The following is an 11,132-nucleotide window of genomic DNA, read 5'->3' on the forward strand; positions in this document are numbered from 1 at the left end:
GGGGGAAGCACCCACGGCCAGTGGGATTGCAGCTGCTTCGTGCGGAGGGTTCGGGATCCCAGATCTTCAGCTCCACGGAGTCCCCACCTCTTCCTTAGTTTCTTTACTCCCCAATCCCCCTCTGGGAATTCTTTGTAATCACACGAACACGCCATTGTAACCAGGAATTATTGAAATGAAAAGAACTATATATTTTTTGAGCTGTCTTTCTGGCTTTGTCTTTCTACTGGTAATATACTCGCATGTTAGCGAAATTCCAGCTCCTTGGAATTTCTCGACCATCTAGTGCCTCCAACTGGTAGGAGCCAGGTCGGTTTACCCAGCGAACCCTATACGGGCCTTCCCAATTCGGCGCCAGCTTCCCACCTTCCGCGGGTTGAGATGCTTTGGCCCGCCTTAGCACCAGATCTCCGATTCTGAAAAGTTTTGGTCGGACCTTGGAGTTATAATACCGGGCCACCCTCCGCTGATACATCGCCATCCGGACCTGCGCCATTTCCCTCGCTTCTTCCAAGAGGTCCAGGTTTCCTCGGAGCTGCTCCGAATTGGCCTCGGGTCGGTGCGCGGCCACCCGGGGCGAGGGGAGTCCGAGCTCCACGGGGACGACCGCTTCCGTGCCATAGGTTAGGCCGAAAGGCGTCTCCCCGGTAGGGGTCCGATGCGTGGTCCGATACGCCCAAAGGACGTTCTCGAGTTCTTCGACCCAAGCTTGCCTCGTCCGACTGATTCGCGCCTTAATTCCTTGGAGGATTGTCCGATTTGTCACTTCGGCCTCACCGTTGGTTTGGGGATGCGACACAGATGTGAACCGATGCTCGATCCCGAACTCCTCGCAGAAGTCACGGAAATGCTTGTTGTCGAACTGTCGACCATTATCCGAGATGAGGACCCGGGGTACCCCAAATCGGACAATGATGTTTTTCTTTACGAACTTCCGGACTTGCGCCTCCGTGATAGTGGCCAGCGGCTCCGCCTCCACCCACTTGGTGAAGTAGTCGATTGCAACAATCAAGAATTTCCGCTGGGCGGAAGCGACGGGGAACGGTCCGAGGATATCCATTCCCCACTGTGAGAAGGGCCAGGGTGCGGTGATTGGTGCCAAGGGGACAGAAGGAACTCTCTGGACGTTGGCGTGGCACTGGCAGGCGTCGCATTTCCGTACGTAATCCTTTGAGTCCTCCAACAAGGTAGGCCAATAATAGCCTTGCCTCATGATCTTGTGCGCCAAGGACCTAGCCCCCGAGTGCAATCCGCAGACGCCCTCGTGGACTTCGCCGAGGACGTAGGCCGCCTCCAAGGGGCGGAGGCACCTTAAGAGGGGGGCGGTGAACGAGGTCTGATACAGCCTCCCTTCATAGAGTACGTAGTGGGCGGACTTCCTGACAAGTCGCCGAGCTTGATCTTCGTCTTCAGGGAGGATCCCTTCGGCGAGGTAGGCGACGAGCGGGTCCATCCAAGACGGCTCCGGGTCAATCGCCATCACCGCCCCAGCCTCGCCGATGCTCGGGGCATCCAGGGTCTCCAGGTAGATTGCCCTCGACAGGTTGCGCGCCTCTGCGCCCACCAAGCGGGACAACCTGTCGGCCCTGGCATTTTCGCTTCTGGGGACCTGCTGGAGGTCGACGCTGCCGAGGTCGGGAATGAGTGCTTGCACCTTCCGGACGTAGTTCTGCATGGTCGGGCTCCGGGCCTCGAACTCCCCACGGACCTGCCCGACCACCAGCTGGGAGTCGGTGAAGACCTTCAAACGCCGGATGCCGAGCTCCCCGGCGAGTTTGAGTCCCGCGACTAGGGCCTCGTACTCCGCCTCGTTGTTGGCCACTGGAAATCCAAATCTCAAGGCATACTCGGCTATCACTCCATCAGGACTGGTAAGGACCAGCCCGGCCCCTCCACCCTCGGGGTTCGACGACCCATCGATGTGAAGCGTCCAGGTCGGGAGGTCGAGGCTGGGCGTTTCCAGCGGTCTAGGTTCCGCCACCTGCACCGTGCACTCAGCGAGGAAGTCCGCGAGCACCTGGGCCTTGATGGCGGGCCGAGGCTGGTAGCGGATGTCGAACTCACCGAGTTCTATTGCCCACTTCACCAGCCGTCCCGCATTCTCGGGGTTGCTGAGGATCTGTCGTAGTGGTTGATCAGTTAAGAGGGTGACAGAATGGGCCTGGAAATAGGGGCGGAGCCTCCTGGTCGCGGTCAGCAACGCGAAGGCGATCTTTTCAGCCTTCGTATACCGCGCCTCGGCATCCCGTAGGACCCGGCTGATGTAGTACATGGGCTTCTGGAGCTTTGCCTCTTCCCGAACCAGCACCGCACTGACCGCGGTTGGGGAGACCGCCAGATAGAGGTAGAGCATCTCCCCTTCTTGCGGCTTGGACAGCAGGGGAGGAGACGCCAGGTATTCCTTGAGCTGGTCGAATGCTGCTTGACATTCGGCCGTCCAGAGGAAGTCTTTCGGGCGTTTTAACACCTTGAAGAATGGTTGGCAGTGTTCGGCCGATTTTGCCACAAATCGTCCGAGCGCGGCGACCCTTCTAGCGAGCTCCTGAACCTCCTTCACTTTGGTCGGAGGGGACATACCTTGGATGGCCTTGATTTTGTCCGGGTTGGCTTCGATACCCCGCTGGTTGACAATGAAACCGAGGAACCTCCCGGCCGAAGCGCCAAAGGCGCACTTCGCTGGGTTCAGCTTCATGCGAAACTTCCGCAAGGTGGTGAAAGTCTCCTCCAGATCCACGATGTGCTGGTCTGCCTGGCGGCTCTTCACCAGCATATCGTCCACGTACACCTCCATATTTCGGCCGATTTGCTCTTTGAAGATTTTGTTGACGAGGCGCTGGTAAGTGGCGCCAGCATTCTTCAGACCGAAGGGCATTACCTTGTAGCAGTACAGCCCCCGGTCTATTATAAAGGCAGTTTTCTCCTCGTCCTGTGGGGCCATCATTATCTGGTTGTAACCGGAGAAGGCGTCCATGAAAGACAGCAGCTGATGTCCGGAAGTCGCGTCGACCAGTTGGTCTATCCGCGGAAGCGGAAAGCTATCCTTGGGGCACGCCTTGTTCAGGTCGGTATAGTCGACGCACATCCTCCACTTCCCGCTCGCCTTCCGGACAAGTACGACATTTGCCAGCCACTCGGGGTAACTTACCTCCCTTATGAATCCTGCCTCCAAGAGTTTGTCTACCTCCTGGTCGATCACCCGGATCCGATCCGGGGCACAGTGTCTCTTCTTCTGCTTCACTGGCCGGTGGGTCGGGTCGACGTTGAGGGCGTGAGAGATGACCTCCGGGTCGATCCCAGGTACATCGGCCGCCGACCAGGCAAATACATCGGCATTGGCTCGGAGGAATTCCACCAACCGGCCCGAGCTCCCGGGTCGAGATTGGCGCCGACCCGGACCGCCCGGTCCCGGCGGCCTTCCTCGAGGGGAACTTCGACCACACCCTAGGCCGGCTCCCCCTGCCGCAAGGCCACCTCGTCTCTGGCATCAAGGGACTCGACGCTTAGGGCTTCTGCGGGCTTCTTCCCTTTGAGGGTCGCTAAGAAACATTGCCGTGCGGTCGGTTGGTCACCTCGGACCTCCCCGATCCCGACCGTCGTGGGGAACCGCATGAGCAAGTGGTACGTGGAGACCACCGCACGAAGGGCGTTCAGCCCGGGTCGTCCGAGGATAGCGTTGTAAGCCGAGGGAACACGGACGACCAAGAGCCCGAGTCGCACCGTGGCTTCTGCGGGTGCGACGCCCGCAGTCACAGGCAGCTCAACGACACCTTCCACCGGGACAGCGTCACCGGTGAATCCTACGAGGGGGGTGGACATTTTGTGCAACAATTGTCTGGACAAGCCCAGCTTTTGGAAGGCCTCGTAAAACAAGATATCAGCTGAGCTTCCACTATCCACAAGAACACGCCTTACATCATAGTTTGCCATGGTGAGGGAGATTACCATGGCGTCATCGTGGGGGGTCTGAACCCCCTTTACATCCTCATCACAAAAAGTGATTACGTTGCTGACCCTCTGCCTCTTTGCGACGGCCGCCCCCGACGCCTCCGTCGAGCCCCCTGCGTTCCTCACGGGTCGGGGGCAGCCCCCAGTGATAGTGTGGATCACGCCCGCAACGGGTCGATTCTGCTTCCGAGGCCCCGGAGGAGGCGGGTCGGCCGGACGCGGGTCTGCGGGGGGACGTCGGTCGCTCACATATCGACCGAGACGCCCCCGGCGGATGAGAGCCTCGATCTCGTCCCGAAGCTGGAAGCAGTCTTCCGTGTCGTGGCCGTGGTCTCGGTGGTACTCACAGTACGCCCGGGAGGGCCTCTTCCCAGGGATCTTCCGCATCTGTCTCGGGGCCGGGAGGTCCTCCCGCCCCTTGATCTCCATAAGGATCTTGGCCCGGGGAGTCAGGAGAGGGGTGTACCGGTTGAAACGTCGGGGCAGAGAACGAGGGCGTGGGGCGCCGTGGTTCTTCGCCAGCGACGGGCTTCTGCGCCGACGCTGGGGCGTCGGGCTCCTCCTCTGGCGTGCCTCTTTCCGCCTTTTCTTCCCAAGCTTTGGAGGGATCTCGGCGGCCTCCTTGCTCCAGTGGGCGGCCGCCTCCTCGGCATCCGCATACTGGTTCGCTCGGGACAACAGCTCTGGGAAGCTCCGCGGCAGGCGTTTGTCCAGGGAGAAGGTGAGTCTGCCCTTTCGGAAGCCACGCTTCAGGGCTGAAAGAGCTACCTCCTGACTCAGGCTCCGGACCTCCAGCGTAGCCCTGTTGAAGCGGGTAAGATAATCCCGCAGGCTTTCTCCCTCGTTTTGCCGGACATCAAAGAGGGAGTCGGAGACCAGTCGCCGCCGGCTACTGACGGCGAAATGAGTGACGAAGAGGCGAGTGAACTGGTCGAAGGACCGGATTGAGTCAGCCTCCAGCCCGGCGAACCATGCCCTCGCCGGGCCACGGAGGGTTGCCGGGAAAGCCTTGCAGAGAAGGGGATCTGATGCTCCGTGGAGGAGCATAAGGGTCCTGAAACTCTCGACGTGATCCCGCGGTTCCGCCGCCCCGTCATAGGGCTCGATCGCCGGCATTTTGAACCCCGGCGGATTCGGGGTCCGCAGGATCCTCGAGGCAAGCGCCGGCTGGGAGGAGATCTCTAAGTCGGCGAAGGGATCTTTGGAATGGCCCTTCAGGACCTGGAGTTGTCGGTGGAGATCGTCCACCCGCCGGTCCAGGGAGCGCGACCGGTGGGTGGGAGACAAGGAGCGGCGAGAGGGGGACCGACTGGAGCGCGGGTTCCTCGAGGATTGGGGGGTCTGGGAACGCGCCCGGGCCCGCCTCTCGGACCCCGCGCGGCTCCGGTGGGAGGGTCCCGGCAGAATGGAGCGTGCTCGAGAATCCTCCTCGCGCCGGCGCTCATCCCCATGGGAGAGGAAGGAGCGCGGGTTGAGGAGGACAGGCGAATGCTCAAGCCGCGGCGGCTCCTGAGCCCGCTGCGGCACCCGGGAAATCGCACCCTGCAGATTCTGCACCGCCTCCGCGAGGGTGCGAACCTGCTGGGTTAGTTGGTCGAACTGGGCGGCTTCGACCGTCTGAACGGGCGGTGGGGAGGTGGAGTGTTGCTAAGAGTGTGTTGGAGATGCAGCGGCCTTCCGGCCAGAGGCGTGAGAGGCCCCGCGACCGGAAGCATTGGAAGCTCCACGACCACCTCGCCGTGCCATTACGATCGCTCTGAGATCCGGGCCCCTCCTTCTAGCGCCAACTGTTGCTGGGGGTTCAAACCGAGAACGATTGGCACAGCGGTGTGAACGGGGTTCCCTTGGAATTGCTTCGGTTGCGCTCCACCTTCCGCCGGAAAACCTGCAAGCAAGCCTCGCACCACCACCGGGGTAGTGGGGGCCCTCTGATGATCAAGTTAGGGAAGATCGAAGGAGAAGGAGAGGTAGCAGGTAAGATGATACTCTGGAAAATCTTGCTTACCCTCCCCCTTCCCCCCCAGCCGCATATATACCAGGCTGGGGGGTTCTTTTGGGGATTGGTCATCGTGTGGCGCGAAGGGGTTGCCACTGACATGGCCGTTACAGGGCGTCGTGGGGCAGCGCTGGGTACGGCTATGGCAGGGCGTAGTGGAGTTCCGCTTTGTACGGCTGTTACAGGGGATCGTGAAACAGCGTCGGATACGGCCGTTGCAGGGAGTAGTGGAGCAGGGGGGCCGCGGCGTGCCTCAGGGGAACAGTCTGTTGTTGTCAGAGATTGCCGACTCGGGGTCGGATTGCTGGATCAAGGGGCAGCCGACTCGGGGTCGGGCTGCGGAGCCGAAGATATCCGACCCATGGTCAGATTGCTGGATCAAGGGGCAGCCGACTCGGGGTCGGGCTGCGGAGCCGAAGATATCCGACCCAAGGTCGGATTGCTGGATCAAGGGGCAGCCGACTCGGGGTCGGGCTGCGGAGCCGAAGATATCCGACCCGAGGTCGGATTGCTGGATCAAGGGGCAGCCGTAGTCTTTCCGGGCGCGCGTGCCGGTCACGTGAGGCATGGTGGCTAAGTTCCCCCGTAACAATACCTTTTTATTTTGAGGATTTTGATGATGCCTTGATCACCTTCTGTAGCCGTACATGCGTCCGGCCTCTACGGATAGTTCACGCGAAGCTCTAGGATGATCTACAACTGCAGAAGTGTTAGCTCGCACAGAGGTGCTGCAGTGGCTGAATTTTTCTCCCTCGAAGCACTCAACTTTTGATTCTTCTTTGAAAGGATAAAGGATGGAGATGAAGGAGAAGAAGGATCAGAGAAGGCGGCTGGCTCTCAGAATTTTTCCAGAATTTAGAACCCTTTCTAAAGACCATATTACTTAAACCCTAGGTGTGGGGGTCTTTTTATAGCCAAAAGACCACCCATGCCTTACACTTATTTTAGCCAATGAATTTGGCTGATAAAATTCTTAAAAAATTTTGATGAACCGGAAGCTAAGAGATGAACAAGTTCTCTTTTAATTTTGTGCATGAATCCCTAAAAATCAGGGGGTTCATGTGCCCCAAACTTCAGCCGCACGCCACCCTACTTCATGCGCCATGCTGTCCCTACAAATTAGGGATTTGATTCCAATCTTTTTAGGAAGATTTGAGGTGCCATATTTTTCTGAAAAATAGCCCACACCTTCTCTTTCCTCATGCCAAAAATTAGCCAAAAATAAAGAGGATAGGCACCACTAATTTTAGGGATAAGGATGAGATGTCTTTATTCTCCAAGAAAAAAAGCTACAGTCCTAAAATTTAGGAATTCTTCTTCTTATCAATTTCTAAATTTTTGAACTTAGAATCTGTATCAAATAAGGACTTTTAATAGGCTCGGATCAAGCCCAATCCAATTGGGTCAAGTCCGATTAATTGGGTCGAGCCTAATCAACTCAAATCGAACCCAATCCAATTAGGTCAAACCCTGATGTAGCCTAAATTGAATTTTATCTAATTTGGCTTAACCTAAGTTCAATCATTCAATCAATTGAGTTTATTAGCAATCTAATTTCTAAGTAATCCTTCATTAATTCAATAATTATTTTACTGCAACTTTTGCTTAGGATAATTTGTTAATTGAATTGACCGATGTACCCCTGAATGATTCTTAATCGTCGATCAGCCATTTGATCAACCTAGAAACTTCTATGCATGTAACCCCATAGGTTCGAATCTAAACCGGTAGCATAAGAACGACTTTCTGTACTAATCGAAGTGACTATCTAGCAATGGTATCCGACGTCCGGATAGGCCGAATAATCGCAAAGCAATATTCTGGAACCCTTGAACTATGGTTACCGTATAATTAATCCCTATGACTTTAAATGCCTAGGATGATTTTAGAGTTCTGTCAACTCTTTAATCAGTGCCTCCAAAATGTGTTTCAACTTTACAAATATTGTGACTCCTCACAAGAATTACCCTGGCCAAGGTTTTGCTAAATTGAACATAAGGGCATTATCTCCTGTCACCAAGAGGGGTCAATTCCATCTTGACTCACGCACCGACTTCGCAAGTACTTAATTGCACCCAATAACCTTCCATCACTGAATTAGAAATTCAGATAGTCTGGTACCAAAGTTCAGTGAGTTGCTTGCAAGTCACCGTGGTGATCTCAGGTCTGAGGGATACTTATACTCATATCCACTTGGAACGTCTGTTGACAGCAGAGCGTTTCGGAACTAGTAATGTTCAGTGAAGTTTACTCCTATACTTCACTTGTATGACATATCAGTGTCTCTACACTATTTGGTTAAGAAAACAACCAACGTATATGGGACACAACGACCTATTCTTGATAATGCTATTGTCCTAGTGATAGCATATCGTTTGGTCGCGAACTAGTTTAAGGACTCGTAGATAAATCCTCCTTTATCATTTAATAGTCCTAAAGACTTCATTACATTACTTGAGTTCACGAAGATGCAAAATATGTAATGAAACATTGCCAAATAATTTTATTAATTCATTAATTCATATACAATTCAATCATCAACAGGCTGACGATTGTCTTTCAGGACACAATTTCCAACATCATGGCCTATTGAAGTTTTTCCTACACATTGATGTAGCCTAGTCCGATGATGGCATTTTGCTTAGTTGGGAAAAAAATACACTCTTGATAATTTTTGGGGGACTAGGCTTATTGGCTCCAAACTAATAAGATTTTTCATTCAGTTGCACCATCGTCTAGTCGATTACATTGGACAATTGTTATTTGATTCTAGCCCATATCATCGACTTGTTGGATGACCAATCTATTTCACAATTACTTTTCCAAACAATAACCTATATAGTCTATATCTTAAGTCAATTTATGCACTAGCCTCATACTACACATTTTGGTGCTTCTCATCAAGTCTTGCGATGCTTGATGGGTTCGTCATCTTAAAAGATCTTAGTATTTTCAAATTTGTATTTACAATTTTTTGCTTATAAAATTTTAGATTGGACTAGCTATCCTATGAGTAGGCATTCAATGTCCGGTTATATTATCCTTTTTTTGGCAACAATCCCATCTTATGGAAAACTAAGAAATATAGCATCTTTTCAATTTTTCACCTTGGTGAAACGGACACTACCTCGCCGATAGATTCTTGTCATCTAAAGAGTATCCACCTCTAGAGTAGTGGTGCATGCACAACTTTTTTTTTTTCTTATTTTTTTGAGCAACCATGCACAAAATGGTTCTTCCTTAAAATCGCTAACCAAAAACCCAACTCCAGTTTTCCTTTTACTAAATCATCTTTGAAGTTGACATTGAAGTTTTTAATTAGTGGATACCTTTCTTGAAGTAACAAAGACTTGTCAACTTCGAAGTCCTCATGAGCTTTTCTTCCCACTTAGCCTAAAGTTCCTTAGATGTTTGATCTTCTTATTTGTGTGATGATTACCATCAAAAGGATAATTAGAATAATAACATTTATAGTCTTGGTACATATCCAATTTGACCAAATATCAGCTTGGGACATGTTAATCCAAACCCAGTGGATATCTTGATTAGATTGACTTATAACCAACTCTGCTTTACATGACCCAACTCTATCATTTTACTCAATTGACTGAAGCTGACCAAAGCCATTCAGTCTTCACCCCACTATTAGTGTTTTCCAAGATAAATAAATAACTAATAATAAAAAATCTAAAAATACCTAACCACTAATTAAACCTGATCTTAGTGGTTTAATCCAATCCAATCTAAACCAAGCCCAATATGATAGATTTAACCTATACAACAACTAATTTGTATGGTAAATCATATAATGCGAATGCTCAAGTTACAACTCCGCTTGAGCATTTGACACTATTTATCTTATTCCTTGTTTTAGGAGAGAGCCCTGCAGCACCTTGATTTCTTCCTCCACGTAATAATATGCATAAAACATGCAAAAATCTAGTACAATATAAATTGAAGATATAAAATTGGAAAGATTTTAATTTGGCAATTCGGATTTGATCTGATTCTAAAACCATATGGTAAGAACCTAGATTGTTTAGATTGCAAATCCCATACTAACCTACTTTTACATTATTTTTATAAAAATTGACCTATCCTGGTTCTAACCAAACCAGAAGGCCATGTAATGAGGACCAGATTGGTGGAATCTACATATGCAGCTTCTTTCCCTTTTGAATTTCAAAATCTCTCTCTTTGCTTTGTTCTTTTTTTTTCCGTTTTTCCCCTACAAGGTTGAGTAGATCTCTCATTCAGACAGTCATAATAGTGTTGCCATCCTCATCTTTGGACTACTTGATAAAACAACCATTCTAGGGTGATTGGAGTGGTTCATTGCTCTTGATGCAATTAAACAAAGATGCCACAGACAAGGTAAGATAAGGAAAGAATGACCTCCAATATCCAACACTCAAGACTCAAGTCCAGGGTGGGCAAGTAAGGCCGCCGTCAGAGAGCACGCTGCCAAGGAGGTAACACGACACCCACCAAAATATTGGGAGCGAGAAGAAGTTTCTGAGCAGGATGGCGATACATGCAAGGGAGGTTATTGCGGCTGCCGTTGTGTTTTCTTCTTAGATGGCTAGGGAGTACTCTTCACACTGTTTCAGTGCCCCAGTTTGTTCTTGTTTCTTGGGTACCCCCACTTCTTAGCTATATCAAAGTAAACTTCGACAGTAGTAGGTCAGTGGATGGTGTGATTGGATGGGTTGGTTTTATGATCAGAAACCACCTTAATAGGATGATAGCAGTAGGAGGACAGCGCACGCCAGGTCTTACAGTAGTTGGGGCAGAGCTGCGGGCAGCCTGGGAGGGTATGTCCTATGCGAGATTGGTCTTGGTGCCAAGCGAGTGTACCTCGAGGGAGACTCATCTATGATGATCGATTGGATCCAGGAGACGGATAGGTATGGTGATGGTCATCTTCTTATCCGGAAAACTTGCAGGATGGCTCAGATGATGGGCTTTCAGGCAGCACACGTATTTAGGAAGACGAACAGGGCAGCAGACTGGGTCGTCTTCTTTATCGTCTAGCACTCCGGAGATTTTCTCTGGACGTCTGCTTCAGATGTTTCTCTTCTTTTATATTTCTTACTTTTTCATGATTTGACAGGATGTACTCACGTTAGGGTTATATGATATAAGTAGCCGCTTTTATCAAAAAAAAAAAAAAGAAAAAGAAAAAAGAAAA

Source organism: Phoenix dactylifera, unplaced genomic scaffold (assembly GCF_009389715.1).
Source record: "Phoenix dactylifera cultivar Barhee BC4 unplaced genomic scaffold, palm_55x_up_171113_PBpolish2nd_filt_p 000188F, whole genome shotgun sequence".
NCBI lineage: Eukaryota > Viridiplantae > Streptophyta > Magnoliopsida > Arecales > Arecaceae > Phoenix > Phoenix dactylifera.